The sequence below is a fragment of the Thermobia domestica genome, chromosome 3, assembly GCF_964235325.1.
Source record: "Thermobia domestica chromosome 3, izTheDome1.hap1.1, whole genome shotgun sequence".
Taxonomy (NCBI): domain Eukaryota; kingdom Metazoa; phylum Arthropoda; class Insecta; order Zygentoma; family Lepismatidae; genus Thermobia; species Thermobia domestica.
The window spans coordinates 172,541,308-172,563,603 of NC_137456.1; positions in this window are offsets into that span (position 1 = coordinate 172,541,308).

Genomic DNA, 22,296 nt, shown 5'->3' on the forward strand with positions numbered 1-22,296 from the left:
TCTTTGCAAGTGTACCACCACATACAAAAGAGTTCTCACATTCAGCGCTGACGAGAGAAAACTATAAATACGTTTTCATGCTCAGAACATGCTCAGAACACTTTTCTATGTGAGGTTGTTGCAAAGAAAAAGTTAAAGTTTCAAAGTAATGAGTCATGTAATGCAAAATGAATTTCCACATAATATTCCTCTTGTTCAGACTCGGAAAGTCCCAGGCGCCTGGTAGCCATGGCGAAAGAAAATACGAGTCTGATGCCTAGATACTTTAAATCCAAAATATGTGGGCTCATGTAACGAACTGAGTTATTACGATGTCTACTTTTGAGAACTGACACTTAGAATAGAAGATAAATTTCAACTCTTACTCTTGTTTATGATGCTCTTTCGACAGCCTAATCATCTACTGGTCTGCATCTGTTCGCTATAGCTTTCTTCACCTCCAAACCATCAGGTGACCACAAAAGACGTGAATTTCTTGTGAAATTTTATTTAAAAAGTAAAGCGACTACATAATACAAGTGCTTAGTGGTGTGTAGTGATGAATTGCTAATATGTACAATAAATTGTAAAAACAATGTAGAGGATGTAGAAAGAAACGAACTTTTTAAAGACATAAGGAGCTATTTAGTGCATAAAGCTATACTTATAGCCCAAATATAATTGTATATAGATTCACTACTTTTATAGTGTATAAGCCAACAAACTTTCAATGTGTTCAACTAGAAACAGAAGAAATTTATAGGCGCCAATATAGCATGAACTTTCAAAGCAGTGGCAGTCAAAGTTTTAAAAGAAGAAAATCTATATTTGTAACTATAATATGGTGAGCTGGATATTTTCAATGTGCACGTGATTTATGTTTTTTAATTTGATTTACTGTACTAGTTAAGCTCCTACTGTTTCTGGTCTAATACAATAAAATATAATCTTGCTGTTTGTGTCTAAAATATTTGTAGTAATAGAACATTACAGATGATTCAATTTTATATATAACAGCTATGTTCGTATTTTATCACTTTCAATTTATTATCCTATTAAGAAACTACAATATAAAAATATTCCCTGAAGCTCTCAGTACAGCTCAGAGATACTAGGATCTGGTATGTAACGTCGCCCCAAAACAGTTTGTTTCTATTGCCGCAACGTAAGTGGCACATTTTTTCATTGTTTGAAGCTTTGCATCTCCATAACTAACAAAAAAAAATCTTCTAAGGATTTTGGTATGCGCTACATTGAAGACCAGGTCTATACGATGGAATCTTTAAATTAAAACTTTTAGTCAGAAAGGAAATGCCCACTATTTTATTTAAATTAGAAAAATGACAAATATTTTCAAATTTTGATGTGATAAAAAAAAATCTAGGTTTAGCCCGAAAATACTCAGGTTGTTCAGTTTCACCCAAAAGGGATAAGTATGCGAAAGGACAAACAAATTTATTATACGTAAAAACATATAAAAACAAGTGAGTTTCGTTTCACAGTGTGAAACTAAGGTAAACTACAAATTATGCAATTCAATAGTCAAACTTGAAGTAGTATATATATCTACAACTACTATTTACAATAGAGTAACAAGATCAAAGATAAAACTTGTTCCTCTGACACTGAATCCTATCAAAACTCATTACCAACTATCCCTTACTCACTCTGTTTGTTAACTTGAATTACTTCTGGTTTGAGTAGAGGGTTAAGAGAAAAGATGGAATCTATTCTTTGGAAACTCAATCGAATGCTAAAACCCGGATATCGTTTGCTCCATGGAAACCAGTATTAAAACGGGACGTAATTTGGTAGAGTGTTGCGGGTTGATATGATGTTCTCCTGAGACCCGGAGTCGATTCCAGAAAACCATTTATCGTTATCTATAACTATTTTTGTTCTATGACAATAAATGTTGAAAGTGGAAGTACTTTGAATAAAGAGCTAATGGAGGAGACTAACCTCTTCCTGGGAAGTTGAATCGATTGCAGAAACCACATCTCAATATTTCTTACTGCTTTTGCTCTGTGGAAATCTATATTGGAACTGGAAGTCATAGTAACTTGAAACCACTTCTGGTTTTGTCAGAGACCTGTAGATAGTAAAAATGTATTGCTTTGTGTTGCTGAATAGTTTACAAGCGACCGCTTCTTGCCTTATGTTGTCTTTTTGTTGTTCTATGGCGACAAAAGTTGAAACGGAAATAGCTAATTTGAACCATCTCTGACTTGAATAAAGGGTAGACCGTAGAGGTTGATTCTGTTCCTGAGGCGCTGAAGCGATTGCCAAGAAACTTTTCTTGATATCTCTCACCGTTCTTGTCCGGATACTTGTCGACAGACGGACGGACGGACAAAGTCGTCCCATAAGTCGTCCCGACATAGTTCGGAAGTCTAAAAGTAGAACTTCTAATGTTTGGTAGTCATATTTCGAAATACTGTATACTAAAAAAACAAACAACATACCATGAATATTCTTAAAAATCCTCAAACATAGACATGTAAAAAACTACACGATTTATGATAAATATTTTTCTAACCCGAAAGTCTAAAATCAAATTCAATAACTAATTACCTGGTTCATCTTGTTATACTGTATAACGAGAAAAAATCCACACCAGTATAATAATACAATTTAATAGAATAGAAGAACACACCTTTGAATTAGAAACTTTAACCCTTTAAAAATCAATCAATTACATTGCTAATTAATTACGATTAATGGAACTTAATTACATTGAAAGTGTTTTATTAACCAACCGTTTTACTCTTGGGGATACCTGCTTCCATTTACACATGATAACACACATACATATATATATATCTCATTCTCTCTGCTCATCTTTCTCTGAATCATATATTAGATATAAAAATTCTTTAGTTCGGAAGAAAACTTTTTATCATATGCAAAGTATATTTTCATACCTACTAACCACACATCAATGAAACTTTCCAAATATACAATCTAGAGCATGTAAAATTTCTAGAGCTACATATTGTGCAGGTATCTAGACCGGGATGTCGCGTATGTTACGATCCGAAAATCTGCTTCACTCTAAAGACAATGAGGTCGAAACCATGATCTTGATAGAATTAAGGCATAAGTAGGAACTTCATAAGAAATTTTAACTTTCAACTTTCAAAAAGTTGGAATATGGTTCGAATATTTTACTTTCATATCTAGTAATTTTTAGATACTAAACTTTATTTTAAACTAAACCATATTTTAACTAAACTTTATAAATATATAGCCTAGTCTATGTAGTATTTTCGAGGTATATTTCGAGCTAGTACCGAAACTTAGGCCCTAATATATGTACCAATCGTTGAAAAAAATACTTTTGATTTTCCAGTTTCTAAATCCGTAACCTATGCTATTGAAACGATTAATTTATTCAAGGAAGATACGTATGAACCATGAATCTGAACTAATTAGAGTACTAACAGGAGCTAGCTAAGTATTTTTTTTTAAATGCCATATTTCCAAAAAATTTTTTTTATCTTCATCTATCAGCTGCATTTCAATGAAGCTGGCAAATGTATGTACATGGGCACGTATTGTTTAGATATGCTTCGTGTACGTACTTGACAGAGGTAACCATATAGATTAAACAAACTTTGTTTCCCACGCACGTCTTTTGATAAGGTTGGAACCACACTCCGATAACATAACAAAAATAAATCTAGGTCTATTTAATTTTAAGAAAGAGATACATCGAATTTAGATAACAATGAAGAATTCGGAAATAATATCATATGACATCTGGCTTCAGCGAAGAGTTAAGTTTTTTTCACAGCTAAAATACAAAGATTCAAATTTAGGTATATTGCACTCAACAAAGCAGGCAATTAGGCTACAAGTCCCGTTCATCCTACTTTTAATATATAGCAAAAAGCCTTTTTTAACTTGAATCTCAGAGGAGGAAGTTCAATGCACTACAAGAAACAGTAATTTTGATGTACTGCGTGCTCAAGGAGAAATGGGGAAAAAATAGATACAAAGGAGAGAAGATACAAAAGAGTAAAGCGACATTCAATCAAAGAAGCAATGGATCTAAGATATTTAAAACAAATATTACTTCTTTCCTGAACCTAAAACAAACAAGCATAAGAAGCATACTTCAAAAGAAACAATATCATGAGAAACAAGCACCCACAAAGATGAATAAGTCATTTCTTAAACAATAAGAAAGCTCAAATATCAAATAATATTAATGGTATTTTCAGCTTTATAGTTAGTGGTCTATTTTGAGAAGTGTTAATTCAAAATGTAGAGAGATATCTTAGCCTAAGCAAATAACTTTCCAAGACTTAAGAAGGATCGTATATTCAATTAAAAGCTCAAAATGTACTTGGATATTCACAAAAGATCCATATCAAATAAACTACTAGTTCAGCATGGAGCCATAATTACCAAACCGATATACGGTTCATGGATCTAAAAGTTCTCCTGAGCCTACACTTTCCTGGTATTGACGTCAATATCAGCACTTTACAAATCAATGCAGAAGTTAAACCTGCTTGTTATAAATGTACAGTACAGTGGGCTACAGAAATTCTTGATGTATACACGACTCCAAAAGTGCATTACCACCTGCTATTCTCCCTTTCTTGCAATAGCAAGCAACCCCAAAACTTCAGCGGTTGGGTTGGTTGCGAATTCGAAAGGCGTTGGACTAAACCTCAATTTTGTAACTAATATATCGGTGTGGCAAAATGACAATAAGAAAATAAAACAAATTGTTAAGAATGACAATTTTATTATCGTGACGGAGTTGGAGACATCTAAAGTTACAAAATGATCTTACTTAAGCAGTTCAAACAAGATGAATAGCAAGAAACAGATATCAGAGGAAAGCAATTTTCTCCTCTCCCCAAAAAAGAATCTCATAAGAAAGAAAAAGTTACATAAATTAAAGGTTTAATATAAAAGCCCCACCCAAAATTTTAAAACTCGACATCCGAAATGCAAGAACAACTGAACCGAAGGGAAAGAAATTGTGCACAGATATTGGAAACGTAAAATGACGGAATACGGGTTTCGTATTTTCCTGGCAAAAAGGGTTGGGTGGGGCACGGATCAATCCAAACATTTGATCATGAAATATCAAAAGTGCTAGTAACAGTATGTCTGATGTGTGTAAAGGACAGGAAGAATTGCAAGATAACTTGGTGTATTGACAATAACCAAAAATAAACGAAAACGGGTTTTTTATGTTCTGCTGAAAAACGGATTTAGGGGCCAAAATCACCCACCCAAGATTTTGAATGTTGACGCCCGAAACGCATGAAAAGAGGAACCGAAGTAAATGAAATTGTGCATAGATATTGCAGACGTAAAATGAGGATACCTGTTTCGTATTTTCCTGGAAAAAAGGATTGGGTGGCGCACAGACCTCTGCAAACCTTTGATCACGAAATACCCGAAGTACTAGTAACAGTATATCAGATGTGTGTACAAGACATTAAGAATGGCAACATAACATTGTGTATGGACAATACGCAAAAAATAAAGGAATACGATTTGTTTTATTTTCTGCGGAATATCGGTTTCAAGAGCAAAAGAAAGCACACCAAAATGTATAAAGTTGACGTCCGAAAAGAAAGAACTGAACCAAAGTGAATAAATGTTGTACAGATATTGCATACACAAAATAATAGAATACGGGTTTCGAATTTTTCCTTGTAAAAGATGGTTAGGTGGGGCACGGAACCCTCTAAAACTTTGATCGCGAAATATCAAAAGTGCTAGTAACAGTATGTCAGATGTGTGTAAAGGACATGACGAATTGCAACGAAACTTTGTGTATGGACAATGCGCAAAAAATGGAACAATACTTTTTTTTTAATTTTCTGTGGAGAAACCTTTAAAGGAGCAAAAGAACCCACCCAAAAATTTTGAAATTTGACTCCCTAAAAGTAAAAAGTGAACCAAAATGAATGAAATTTTGCAGATATTATAAATATAAAATGAGGGCATACGTGTATCGTATTGACTGGAGAAACGGTTAAGTAGGGCACAGACCCCTCCAAACATTTGATCACAAAATATCAACAGTGCCAATAAGAGTATGTCAGATCTATTTAAAGGACAGGAGGTATTGCAACAAAACTTTGTGTATGGACAATACGAAAAAAGTTACGAATACGGTTTATTTTCTGCGGAAAAATAGTTTTTAGGGGGCAAAAACCCAGATCCAAAATTTTGAATGTTTACAACCGAAAAGCAAACGATTGTACCGAAGTGAATCAAATTGTGCACAGATGTTGCAGACATAAAATGAGGGAATACGAGTTTCATATTTTTCTGGAAAAAGTGGTTCAATGGGGCATGGACTCCTACAAACCTTCGATCATGAAATATCAACAGAGCTAGTAATAGTATGTCTGATGTGTGTAAAAGACATGAAGAATTGCAACGAAACTTTTTGTATGTACAATACCGCAAAAATAAAGAAATATTTTTTTTTCTGCGGAAAAATGGTTTTAGTGGGCAAAAGACCAACCTCAATATTTTGCAAGTTCACACGCGGAAGGAAAGAAAATGAAAATGAAATCTGTGAGTATTACGTTCCACAGCTATGCCTGTTAGGCTAAAGGAAACGGTGATGATGAGTAATAAATGAAATGGTGGAATGAAGAAAGTCGGAGGAAACTGGAGAACCCCGAGGAAACCCACGCACACTCTCTTTGTCCCCATAAAGTTCACTTGGCGAGGGCTGGGATCGAACCCGGGACCCCAAACACCAGAGGTGAACACTACCACTGAGCCACCGCGGCCTCCAGAAGGAAAGAGGAAGTGAACAGAGGTGAGTGTAATTTTGCAGATCTTGTAGGCATAAAAAGAAGGAATACGGGTTTCGTATTTTCCTCGAAAAAAAGGTTGGGTGGTGCACGGGTCCCTCCAAATTTTTGATCATGAAATATCAAAAGTGCTAGTAACAGTATGTCAGATGTGTGTAAAGGACATGAAGAATTGCAACGAAACTTTGTGTATGGACAATACGCAAAAAATAATAGAATATGGGTTTCTGTTTTCGGTGTTTCATGAAAATACTTTTGGTTTTCGTACCAAAGCTGAAGACTTTTATACGAATATACCCACAAATAATTATGATATTATAATCGCTCTAAGTTTCTTAACCAAAAATCATTTAGATACAGAGTTCTTTGATAATAGGTACAAAGTCTTCCACCATAATAGACATATCGAATTCTTTAATCAATGCAAGGGAGGGGGTGTAATAATAGCAACACTGTAATCATAATATATATATTTCGTTAATTCGTATGACTTATTTTTGAATGTGTTCTAGTCAAGCTTGTAATTCACGGTTTTAAATTATTCATAACTGCAATGTTCGTTCTTCCCGAACCAATATTAACAATTCTATCAATTTATTGAGACTAATTGCTCAATAGGTAGCCACATTCTCTGCATAGGAGATTTCAATATTCCTCAAAAAACTGTTTGTGATTTTGATTTTTTATCAACAACAACCAATTGTAATATATATATATATATATATATATATATATATATATATATATATATATATATATATATATAATGTCCTTATATAATCTAGCGTTATTTAATAATATTCATAAACGGCCGAACTCTTGATTTCATATTATCAAGTATTGATAAAATTCTCATTGAAAGAGACTGTCCTCTTATTACTAAGGAAGACAGGCAACTTCCAGCAATAAGTGTCTCTCTCCCACTAAACTTTCCAAAGAAAGAAAACAGAGAAGCCAAAGTATCAGTTTTCAACTTTAGGAAGGCAAATTTCGAAAAATTATATGTTGAACTGCACAAAAGAAAGTGGAGCTGTCTTTTGCAAACGGATTATATCAATAGTGTTCTATCTAACTTTTTACAATATTATTAGTGATGTATTTAACATGTGTATTTCCCGTAAGAAACCTGTTAATGGAAGTTATATGAGCTGGTTAATTTACAGTATAATTTTAAAATATGAAATCCAAATCATATGATCATAAAAAATGGAAAAGTGGAATAACTGCAAGCCTACGTCATCGTGCAAAATTTCATGAGTTACGTAAACAGTTGAAGACTGACGTATCAATTCCGAATAAAACATTTATTCTAGAATCAGAACTGTTTATTCATAATAATCCGGACTAACTTTGATCCGGTTTTGTCAAAAGCAAAACCAAACATATGTCATCAATCTCCTTGACTTACAATGGGAAAGAACTATCATGACAGTGAGATTGCTGAGGCTTTCCGCATTACTTTCAATCTGTTTATAGCCATAGGCTATCTCAGCACAATATGGTGTAGACAGTTTAATAACTAACAAGACGGAATTCAGTTGCCTATTGGACAACTTTCAACTTGGAGAAATAAAACTACAAGAAATTGAAGTGGCTATAATGGCACTTAAAACAAATTCATCATATGGACCTGATGGCATTCCTCCGTATGTTGTCAAAGGCTGTATTGATATATTCAAGCATCCACTCCATACTATATTTAATATGTCCATAAGAACAGGCACTTCTCCCAACATATGAAAAGAAAATTTAGTGCATCTAGTGACAAAGTCTGGAAATATAAGCGAAATACAAAACTTCAGACCTACAGCTATAGTACCTTCTTTTGTCAAAATTCTTGAGAATATTTCATAAACACGAATTTTGAATCACGTAAAGTCAACTTTTTATGTCCGGCAACTGGGCATATCAGCTGTGTTCATATTTTGTTTACTTGTTTATTATTTATTGTTTGTGAGAGCATTTTGTATAAGTTTAAGTTTCCAATAAGTTAAAATTTTGTTAATTGTTAAATGGTGGCCTGTTCTATATCTGCTCCAAGACTTATTAATAACCGGCATGCAATAGTTATTTTAGACGAGGTACTGTATATTATATATCTGTACCGACAAAAGCATGATTTATTTTATAACTATTCAGTATCGATTAGCGAAATGGCTTTCCTTTCGGTAACAAGAAGAAGAACTATTATAATTTGATAAAATGAATCACGACACGTTCGGAAGAATAATGCTCCCGGAAGTACGTTTGTTCGCGCGCTACTCTACGCTGTTTTATGCGCTATCCTAGTCAGCTGTTTTAAGTTGGTCACAGTACAAGGGGAACAAAACGAGCACTGCGGGGCTTCTAACCCGTTCCTACTACTACTACTTATCTGCACAAAAGTAAGTAAATCATATTTAGAGTATTATTTTCATCTTATTTTAATTAAAAATATAAAAAAAATGAAAAAAACTTTCCTTGGGCCGGGTTCGAACTCACACCAAAAGCGATATTTGTTACTAGCATGTAGCGCTAGCCACTCTACCACGAAGACCGACAGCAGGAATCGTTTGATTTCTGCTATTTGAATGCAATGTGATAAGAAATGGATAACGCCAACCAATCAGAACTGTGTATTTCGTTCTTACTTCCGAGAGTATTACTCTCCTGAGCTAGTCCTAAAGAATTAGGATAGCGAAAAACAAGTCGATGTTCTCTGTAACTATTGATTAAGAGCAAAATAATTGGATTCTAAAGTGTACAAAAACACACAATTATAATCTGGTAATATAATTTTAATAACATTTATTTAGAAACTATTTGTTAAAACACTCAAGATATATTTTAATTATGAAAGCAGGAGAATCATAATTATGATTAGTTAAAGAGCTTGTTTTGGGGCTTAAGCCCTTCTTTTTATATGCCGCCAAATAACTGAAATTATGTAATTTCACGATAAACCTTAATGTTTCAACTAAATTACAGTAATTCCGTGATAATCGTTTTGCAGATATGGAAGCTATCATGAATGATATCAACTCAATTATATATTTATTGGCGTAATCTTTTGTAAAAAAAAAAGTATCTTCGATATATTTTAATGACATAATATACCTAGTCAAAAGACGTTAACAATGACGTTTAATAGCACGGAACTACATATAAACTATTCAAGTTATGCAAATTCAGATAGAACATGTAGTTCTTATGAGGCAATTATGAGGTCATGTCTAGTTTCCTTAGCAACAAAACAAGGATATGTATAACACAGGCGAAAGGTTTTATTTAACATACAAGATGATGAAAATATTAAAATGAGTAAATGTATCAAGGATTAAGTGAAGTATAATAAATATAATATAGTAAAGAAATATGTACCATGTGGAATATATTAGCGTTTTCGCTGAACTGTTGTTATCCTATGATGTTAGCTGGAACTGGGCATGGATGAGAGCTGTGAAAAAAGTTCAATCTTGGACACATTTGATATGAAGCTTGTGTATGTTGCTTTCAATCTAATTTTGTTAATTTATTACACGCGTATTAATGTATCGTTGGTAACTTTTACGACAGTTAATTACTTGCAAATTAGATGAACATGGTATTTACGTAATACATGGTATTTATACATATGGAACAAAGCCACTATATGGAATACATCCCAAAATTAACAATATGAGTAATATTTAAATACATGTACTGCGTTAATTTAACTACCCATAGGGCCTACTCTATTTCATCTAGTCTATGGTTTCTTCTGGAGATACGCTGTTAAGACTAGGAGAATCTATACTGCTATAAAAATATGTGCTGGGAAATTCATTTAGATGTAACATTGGTATCTATTGTCCAGTTTCATTTTAACTTCTACAAATGATTTGATGTACACTCATGTCCAAAATGATTGTCGCATATCTATAACTGTCATCTTGTAAGAATATAATTTGATAATGATTTTTCAGGGAACTAAATACTGATACTATGTGTATAATTGGGAAATGTATATTTGTGGTAAATTTTATAGGAAAAGAATTATAAATACGAAAATTAGAATGAGTAAAACAAAATGTTGCAAAATGGAAAAGAAAGTTTTATTTTCATTTTATTGTTCTTATTTACTGCTCTTTTGACATGAAATTTGTCCCATACATATCTTTGCAGATTATACACATACTAACGTTATAAGAAATGCCGGGCGAATTCGTTATCAAATTATATTCCTACAACAACATTTATAGGCATGCGACAATAATTTTGGACATAACTGTACATTATTCCGAATTCAAGATTTCTATAAATAAGATGTGCCAAAATTTTGTTTTTGTACTTATTTCTTTAATTTTTCAGGTTCTCATTGATACATTTTTTTTAAAGAATAGTGTACGTTAAAGTCTTTCTTCAATAACCGTGTTAATCCACATAGTGAGTCACGGTTGTTATCTCGTACCGTGCAATGTGATCGAGAAATCTTCACGATTAACATTATAACCTCATCAGCAAACTTGGATCTGACACAAATAAAATTTTCCTCGGTTTTTCTATACGTGGTGTCGACTCAACACATCTACAAGGGCCAAACGGCTCAGTTGTCATAATCGCCTTCGGTCGACACTATGGATGACTGCTGTGCCGGGAGATCAAAATGGTGCATTACAATCTACATCAACATGGTTTCTCACGCAATAGATCTAGTGCAACCAACCTAGCAGTTGTAACACATTTTATAGCAACGGAGTTAGACAAAGGCGGCCAGATTGATGTTATTTATGTCGACTTCAATAAGCCAATGTCGTGGATCATGATGTTCTAGTGGCGAAATTAGCAAGCTTAAATTTTACTAAGTCGTCAGTAGAATATATTGTGTCGTATTTATGTAATTGGAAACAATCTATTCTATACAAGGGACATATCACTGAAAAGTTATCTACTCTGTCTGGGGTTCCTCAAAGATCTTATCTGGGTCTTCTGCTATTTCTCCTACTTATTAATGATATTCAGCTCTTTATTGAAAACTCCAAGATTATCCTATTCGCTCCTATGATCTCAAATTATGTTCTAGAATTAATTCAAATGAAGACTGCATACAACTATAATTAGACCAACAGCGTGTTCAAACATGGTGCGATGACAACAAGTTAGTAATAAATGTATCCACGTGTTAATCCCTTTCTATTATGAGGAAAAGAAATCCCGTCACCTTTAATTATACATTAAAAGAAACTAAACTATCTAAAATAAATATTGTCAAAGATTTAAATGTTATTTCTGAACCTGAACTAAATTTCAATCAACACATAGATATGGTAACAAACAGCATATATAGAAACTTAGGTTTAATTTATAGAATAGAGCAAGACTTCTTCAGTGAGACAACGTTTGTAACATAGATCAAAACTAGAATGTTCTTTTACATGGAACCCCAAAAATGAAAAGTACTCTCAAGAAATAGAAATCATCCAAGCGAAATTCTCTAAAATGGTTACATACAAAAGACTAGTTATTATCCCACATATTTATTCTACAATGGTCTAGTAAACAACTTTAATTTTCAAACCTTAGAAAAAAAGAAGACGGGTGTTAGACTTGTTATTCTTATACAAGTTATTAAATAATAAGATTGATTGTATGTAATTAGTCTGGATATTATCACTGCGGATTCCCACTTCCAAAACCAGAGTAGAGGATCCAGGGACATTTTATTATGTGAAAGCCAAGAGTAATATATTATTTAAACCCACTATGTGGGGCTGTGTACATTATACAATGACATTGTAAATGAGCTTGATAAAGTGGATGTATTTTGTTTCTCACAAAACAGGTTCAGATTATATGTGGAACAAGAAATTTTCTGTAGAAATAATTTAAAAATTTATATATGTAACATTTACTCTATGTACACAACACTAATTGGGCATTAAGCCTGTTGTATATTAAATAAGTAAAAATATATGAGTAATTTTGGTATATTGCGACTTGATAGCTACAAAATGCTGATATCAAGGGTTTAACGGAATCCTTATAAACGAACTAATGCGAAAAGAAACTATAACAACTACGCTTCAAGGATTTCAACTGACAATCCATGTGTTAAAACCTACCTTGTGAGTGCAATTGATGAGACTTTACTCTGAGGTTTTATTGGTTTAAACCTTCTTACATACTCACTGTAAGTGATCTGTAAGTGTTAGTGATTTATTCAATGTACTTGTTCCTAGCCTTTGAAAACCAGGGAAGGAAAGAAATTCTCTGTTCTACACACGATGCATTCATCTGTCCTTAGCAGACTACAAATAATAATATTCAGGCTTTTTACTTCACATAAGAAACAAACTTAATGCCTAGGCTGGTGTTTATCTAACTATAGAGACGAGCAGAATTATTCGGACACTGTAGTGTTTGAACGAAAGATGGAATTTATTTCAAAGGAAAAGCAAACGTAAATAATGTTATCATTATCCTTGACACCCAACAAACATAAACAATTTTATACTTCGAAAATAAAATAACTTAACAATCAATGTAAAGTAGTGAAATCAGAAGAAACACAATATGAATTCGTGTGTTGATATATTATTCGGACACCAGAACAAAAATCACACTTATGAAAAAAAAACTCAATATCCTGTACGCATCCTTTGTGCTTAATAACTGCGCGTAATCTATTTGGCATCTGTTCACAAGTTTGCGAGTGTATACAACAGTAATCTTGGCTCATTCTTGACAAACCACGTCTTTCAAATGCAATGGGGTTCATATCTGGGGACTATGGAGAGAAAACTTAGCGTTGAATAAGGAACACCAAGAAGGAAAAATATTGGCCGCTTTCGACAATAAGAATAACACTTGGATTTCTTCTAAAACCATTATATGAGTTATTTTTCGTCGATATTATTTCAAAAAAGTTATCCTTATGACCTTCAGACTAGAGATGCAAGGGCTCGGAAAAAAACCGGCTTTTTTGGAAAAAAACTCGGTTTTTTCTGCTTTGCTTTTTTGCTTCGGAAATTTTGGGCTTTTTTCAAAATACTGCTTTAAATTGATAAAACAGACTTTGTATCGCTTCTCTATAACACAAAAAATCATTTAATTAGTGGTTGATGCTGATAATAATATAAAACATCGAAAATAAACTATGAATTTCGAAAAAATATTTCAAACAATTTTTCTTCAACATATTTACATTATGAATTCCACAGGATTAACCAATGTATATAATAAGAATTTTTTAACCTCCTATATACAAAAGTAAGCAGAGTTGGCAAGAACCGTGGTTGTTTTTGAAAATGCACAAAAAACCCGTTTTTTGGGGGATGTTTAAACCAGGCTTTTTTGGTTTAAACTTAGACTTAGATTTTTTGCTTTATGTATTTATATTACATATTCACAGAAATAGCCTAAGTTTGTTTCGCCTTGATGTTATTATGCAACAGCGGGGTTATACCGGAAGAACTCCCATAAGCTTAAAGAAGTGCGGTCAGTAAATTTCTTAAGTTGAGAATCTCCCGCCCTAGCCATTGGGAAAATCCTATCATTACTTGAAATGTAAGACAATAACGGGAAAATCCTGTTATTGCTTTGCATGTAAAATTTAAAGGTCAACGTACCATAATCAGTACGCTAAAACTGAGGTATTAAATTACAAATTTAGTACCGGTACGTAGATATCATTGAAAGTCCAATCCAAGCTAATGTTGGAAGCTACGTAGGCAATCGATAAATTTTGCCAATTTCTATCAATATATTTAAGCAATATTGTCTTCTTTATAAAACAATACGCATTTAGGCATGCAGAAATATACAATTTGGTTTGTTTCGTATATTTAGGCTTAACATCCTTACGAAATACCGAGGTTATCAAGGAGAAGACTTTCGCTTAAACTGACATCCGAACCGCTACTTTGTTTACGCATGAAAGAAGGATTGTGGTTCGACCGAGAATTGAACATAGGACACCTTGATTAAAAGGTGAAAGGGAAATAAAACTATTGCAGGTGGTTTGATATCTGGAAACGTTACCATGAAGTTCACACGATTCGCATTTTTCATTCTTTTTATTTTTGTGGTTTAAACCAGTTATTAAAAAAAAAAAAAGTTGGTGTAATTCAGCCAACCCTAAAAGTAAACACTTCTTTTTAAAGAATACACAAATAACTAGCAAAATAGTATGTAGTATTTTTACTTCAAAATATTCCATACCCTCTTTTTGAAACAAAATAAAATTAAAATAAAACATAAGAGAAATACTTAGATTTATATGATACACTTAAAGGCTGCACATCTGGAGCTTTTGGTTCTGTATATTCTTGAAATTCTACAGTTAAGTTTTATAGAACCACCATCACAGTTTACCCAATCCTCAAGTTTTCTGAATTTTTAACAAGAGGGATTCAACATATCATTACGGAACTCCCCCCCCCCAAAAAAAAAGACTACGGAATATATTTAAGTTAAGCTAAATACAACTGCACAACAAACATGACTGAGTGATTAGCTTTTGCGCTTCTATCGGGAAGTCCGGGATTCAACCAGTATTCGACCATTCTGACAAAGCTTTTCTTCATTCCATCTGTGAATGTAGAAATAGTGCGTGTACTGTGAGTTGGGTGACTTCCTTTTTTATTGTTTTTAAATCGTTATTATTACTAATTACCAGCAGTGACGGTTTTGCGAAGGTTAGGGGGGCGGTCTTTCGGACTGAAGCCCGTTCCCCAAAATTACGGAATGTCTGCAACAAACGAAATATCTATTATTTATGCCTTTACTCATAAACTTTAAGCTCCCGTCAAATAAAAATTACGAATGTTTAAAAAAAACTAAACATTAGTAAGAAACCCTTCCCAAAATACTTTTCTAAATCCGCCACTGATTCTCAGTATAAAATGATTTTTAAAGTTGTATCCGGAAGATTATTGCTAAACATATAAACGAAACGAAATATTAGTTATGCGTGTACTCATAAACTTCAAGCACTTCCCAAATAAAATTAGGACTTTTTAGGAAACGAAACAATCAGAAAAAACCCTCCTAAAGTACTTTTCTAAATCCGCTACTGATTATTTGTATAAATTGGTATTCAAGGTTGTGTCCGGAAAATTATTGCTAAATCACTTCACAGCTACAGTATAACAGAAATGTGGAAGTACGGTTTGACGGATATATTGAAAAACGTACGCTTTGATGGATAAATAGAAAAACGGGCAAGTTTAACTTTTGAGCTAGAAGCTAGAGTACTAAAAGCTCTTAGAAATGAAACACGGATGACAAACTAGAGAAGAAAAAAGATGTCGATAACTCAAAAGTTAAAATAAAGTTAAATAGCCTCTAAAATTACCCTCAAATACTACATTCTTCATGTTAGCTTTAATTCGTAAAACTTGTGCTCCATCCATCTTGATGGTGAATTTCAGAGCGAAATATCACATTCAGGTCATGGAATTCTTATCTAACTATAGAATATACTATAAGAAAGCTATTTAGATAGAAAAATCATGAAGTTGAAAAAAGCCAAAATTTCCAAAATTCTCGTTTTTTTCCCAAAAAAGCCGGCTTTTTATGTGAAAAAAACCATCGATTCAAAAAAGCCGGCTTTTTTGCATCTCTACTTCAGACACAGTAAGTACTGCAATAATTGAGTTATTGAATTTAGATGCAGAAAGCTAAAAGCAAGTTCACAATCTCATGGTAGTGTGTTCGGTAAAATAGAATCAAGATTTTTACAAGTAATCAGTCAACTGCATAATTACTCTATGTTGCGTAATGCATTAATTTTAATTCAATCCAAGCACCCAATTTATCCATTGTCCCGCAACTGTATATGCTAGGATCTAGCCATGGTATCTAAAAAATGCAACCTTATGTTTTATGTACATTGCCCCATAATAAAATAAAAATTGAAAATAATCACATTATTTTGTATTTACATTGAAAATAATCTTCCCTTTTCCTGACAGAAGTGATAAGACAACAGACAACACCAACTCTAACGAACATATATACTGTATATGGAGCACCATGAGTAATACATAAACAGTGAACACGAAACAACCTGAAAAAGATATGAAAATCCAAACCCAGAAAATCTGGTGAAAATAATTGTTCAGATCATACAAGACCTATAGTCTCCCAGATAATAAAATCAAACTTGCAATGAAATAATCGGCTGGGTCAAATCTATGTTGATATTTACAACAATCCTAGAAGATTTGTTGTGTATCATCAACGCCTTCCCACCCTCTAAGAAGATTCTTCATACCCAGCTGCGCGTCTCGAATACGTCGTCTTCATCGTATAAAACATCAAACCTGTAAAAACACCATCTATAAACTTTAATAGCAGCAGCAGCTAATTAACTTATATATACAATCAATAACCATATTATACATGCCTTGTAAAACAAATATACATCCAAAGAGCGCAAGAGAAATATTTACACAATTTCAATCAAAAAGGAAGAAGTGCGTGCATCACCTGGCAGACATACCACTGTCCATTAAAGAACTCAATATGAATGCCATTGATACTCAACTTCAACTGCAGGGCTTGTTTCTTTCTAACAGATACTCTGTTGAGACTTCGTCCTCTACAACGGAACCATTAATTCTATCAAGGAAAACGATGGATAGAATAGACAAGCGGTTAGGTTCTCTCTTCCCTAGAGAAGAACAATATAGCACTTTTGGTTTTAATGGAGAGGTCAGAGGTGGAATATATTCTTAGGATGCTGAATTGATCACAGAAAATCGCTTATCTGTTCCTGTTTTAACTCTATAACGATCAACATTAAACAGAAAATGGTTGCTTTACTACATCCGGTTTGAACGAAGGGTAAAAAAGAATATTGTATCTATTATTACAACACTAAATCTATTCCATGAAACTACTATTCGCGTCTATTATCGTTTTTGTTCTATGTAGATCAATATTGAATGCGGATGTTGTACTGAATTTCTACCACTTTCCGGTGTAGCACAGAATTAAGAAGGAAATTAAATGTATCCTTGGAACGCTTAAACGCAGGATTGAAGGAGTCTACTTCTTTCTATCGACATTTTTACTCTTGGCAACAAAACCAGAAGTTGTAAATTTTCTCCTACTTCCGGTTTTAATAGAGAGATTAGAGTGAAGATAATAGAGACGCTTAATGGATTGCATTAAACTGCTTATTGTTATTACCGTTTCCAGTATATACCAAAGTTAAAACTGAAAGTAGTTTATTTCTGTTCTTTCCGACTTTAATAGAGAGATTAGAGTGGAGATGGAATATATTCTTTTTACGCATAATTGATTAAAGAAAACCGGTTCTCCTATCCAGAGAGGAGATGGAATATATTCTTATTAAGCTTAATTGATTAAAGAAAGCCAGTTCTAATCTCTACTACCGTTTTAACTCCATTACGATCAACGTTAAAACTGGGAGTGGCTGCCACTTACCATTTGAATAGATGATTGAGAAGATGATACCTATTCTTAGAACGCAAAATCAGTTTCAAGAAACCTCTTCTTACTACCTGTTACCGGTTTGCTCTACAAGATCAATATTGAAGTTGGAAGTTACAGTGGATTTCTACCATTTCCGGTTTAGTATGGAGTTAAGGATGGAGATGTAATGTGTTCTTGGAACTCTCAATCAATTGCAGGAAACCTCTCTTCTCTAACTAGTATAGTTTCTTCTTTATAGTGATTAACTTTAAAAACAGAAATCGTTAATTTCAACCACTTCTGGTTTCAATACTGTCTTTAAAACGAATCTAATTTCCTATCTTTTAACTCTCTACATTCTGATCAAATTTGGTGGTGATCGATCAAGCAGTACTTCAAAATTGTTTGTCTCTCGGACGGATTCACAGAAGAGGTAAATATATAAAACGTTTAAAAAACCAAACTCTTTGAAATCTAACTTCTCCATATACATCCTTAGATGGAAATATTCATCAAGAGGGCTATTTTCTCCCGGTATGACAATATGAATTACAATTAAACAGTGGAACATGTGGTTTAGGTGTGCAAAGCTCACACCTGGTGCTATGAGATCCTGATTTACTTCTAGTGTCATAAAAATTGTGGTGAGTAACATCGTGCCCCTGAATTGTTTCTAGGTTCTCTGGTTTCCCCCTACATTCTCATCCAATTAATTAATTATGTAATTATCTACTTCCATAATCTTCCCTGGAATGGATAACTCACAAGTTTCATTTTCCATTGCAAAATTCAGCTTTTCTCAACTGAGTACGTTTAGAAAGGGTTTTCTGTATTATTTATTTATAGAAATAATGTTTGTTTGTTTTGTTTGTTTGTATTTTTGTTCATTTTCAAACTTATAGTCATGCTCTTTGTGATAACAGATCCAAATAAAACCCTATATACCCCTGGAACTTCCAGTGTGGTTCAATAGACCGCATCACTATGCTTGGAACTTTACCGTTTGTATTGCTTTGACTCGAATTAAATATTAAGCCGTTACTTTTCCTATTTTTCGTTGTTCTTTTTGTTACGTAAGTATCATTTTGTTTCCTTATTATTTTCTCTGAGAAAATGAATGATATAGCCATGTTTATCCGATGAGGTCCAATGGACCCCATAATTTTGGATTTTCTCTGTCTCGTTCCTTAAGTGTCCAATACACGGCGCCATGAATTTGGTACTACTGTTAGTTATAAAATTATTTATTTTAGAATTTCCAAGTGCAAATTACGATAAACTATAATACCAATATTGTAAAAAGCAAAGTTTCTTTTTGCCTTTTATTATTTAAATTGAAATAATCTTTCAATGAAACATAGAAGACAAAACAGAAGTGCGACTCCGAAAGTTTTTAGTGATTTCTGTAGTGTTTTATGCATTTACAATGAGTGGCTAAGGACAAAAGTACCTTATTCGTGGTTAAGTTGCTCTATTGCTTCGTATGGAATAAAGTCTGGATTCTGAAAAAGACAGTGACTACTTACCTTCAGATGACAACAATGAAATAGATCATGTTTCCTTAGAAGGAAGTGACAGTGATTTTCTTCAGAAGCAAATTATTATCAGCAGGAGGCAATGGATCAACTAAGTTCCTCAGATAATGAAGAAATATTATATACCTCAAAACTGTTGAAATTTGGCATGTTCAACTACGTACAGCAATTCAAGGTAGAATGCCAAGCAGAAACGTTCTTCGGGAAAGTGTAGAATTGTCACACTATGCAGGTAGAGAATGTGAAAGAAGATCATCGGTATTTGTATTGTTTTTTTCGACCTCCACTGCTGAAATTGATATGCAAATGGACGAACATAGAGGAACGAATAGTTTTTCGAAATGGGTGGAACGAAATGGATAAGTTTGTAAGTACGTTGTTACTTATTGGTGTGTGTAAGATCGAAAAGGAATATATCAATCAATCGTGGAGTTGCTCGGATGGACGTCCAATATTTTCCAAGATAATAAGTCGTAACAAATTTCATATCTTGAGTGATGCGCTTTGATAATGCAGCCGAGAGACGCATAGAAAGCTCCTCCGATAAATTTGAGCCAATCAAGGGATTTTTTGATATGTAGAATGTGTATTTGAGAGAAGTGTATGTGTCAAGACAAAATATGACAGTAGATGAGCAGCTGATGACTGTCAGAGGCAAATGTTCTTTCAAAATGTGCATACCTTGAAAACCGGGAAGGTATGGTATTAAAATTTGGGCTATATGTTACAGTACAATAAACTATGTCTGGAAGACGTAAGTCAACACGAGGAAGAGCTCAGAAGATTCCAGAGAAATTGAATAAGATAAAGGACTGGTCATGGATATAATGGAAAGCCGTTATTCCATATGTGGCCATCGAAAAGACAGAGAAAACAGATCAACTTGCACGAGGTGCAAAAACTATGTTTGCAATAAACACAGTGTTTACAATAAAAAGTTATCTGTGGCATGCGCTTAAGCTCTTTGCAACGAAAGTTACGTTATTGGCTAAATATATTGCATCAACATGTTTAAGAATTCTGAGTTATAAACGAGTTAAAATGTTGTTTATGCAAAATAATATAGTAGGTATTACAATGAAATTAGTTTTTTTCCAAATCTATATGTATTTGTAAAGAGAAAATTAGAAACAAAATTAAGAAAAAATTGGGAGGTGATAAAATAAAAACAAACATTTTAAACATCCTAGTTCAAATATTGTATATTAAGTATGGGAAATAATAAAAATAGTTATAAAGATACCTTTGGACATAATAAAATAACATTCTTATGCAGGATGCATAATTATGAATTCGAAATATATGAACGTTACAAGAACTAATAACTAAACCACTATTATACTGTAATGATGATAAAACCTAAAGATTGTTGTTAACCATTACATTCCTCATTTACATAGGAGAAAATAGCACTAAAATAATGAATTTCTAGTCATGGGGTCCAGTGGACCCCAGTGGTATTTAACGTCAGTATTATTTTCCGGGATTCTAAGGGATAAATAGATTTAAAACAGCGCTGTTTTATAAAGTTTGGGTATTTTTGATTCTCATAACCAGCTTAGGCAACGTATTACAGATTTATAATACAATAGCATTAGATTAGCAAATATGGTCAGCCGCCGTCTACAACATGCCTTTGCTATCGCTCAGACAACGTTTTCAATTTCATAGCAAAAGAAGTCTGGGCTCTGTAAAGTGTAGAATCTGTCATAGCATGTTGTACAGCCCGATCATCACAGAAGAGGTTTCTTCTCAAGAAGTGTTCGAGAAGCCGGAAGAGGTGGAAGAGGTATTGAGAAAATACAGTGGGTGATGTAGCGTTTGATAATGCAATTCTTGGAGGGCTCATTACCCTTTGCGCGACATGTTGGCAAGTAATGTTGTGCAATATCAAGACAATATATCTGCTGACCAATGCTGGATATTTGCGGAGAAGTTTGCGATGCATTTCATGAGATCAGTACTGTTACGATTTGTATTGATAGATTCACCTCGCATAAGAAATACCTTTGGATCACTCCCAACATGGATGACCAAACCACAGTCAGCATCTTCTGTGGATAGAAAAACAGTTTAAGGAGCTGGCCTGAACGTCGACCATGATCCAACTCTTGTCCTAACGAGACCCATATTTAATAATTGTTATTGCCCCTGATCATTAAAAATTGCAGCCCCTAACGCTCCTTGCCACAAGAAAATGTCTCCCCATCATATTTATTTGTATTCACCCATATGCAAACAAAGACAATAAAAACTGACTATAAGCAAACTAAAGTATTATGCTGCCAGTCAATACACAATAGCCTCATATTGTTATGCTGTCTTAACGAGAAAACCTGGTTGTGCTGTAGTATCAACAACGTGTTCAGTATAGCTGCCTCTTATATTTCTTTGTGGTGAACTTCCCAATTTTTCCGTTTAACATACTTCAATCTCGATTTTCATATGGTATCATTGGAAATTTGGCGCCCAGCACCCGGACCTCTATGACCCCCGCGTAAATAGGACTTCTGCAGACAATTTACGGTTGCCGTAGTAGATTTTTTCCATTATAACTAACAATCCGATGCATGAACCTT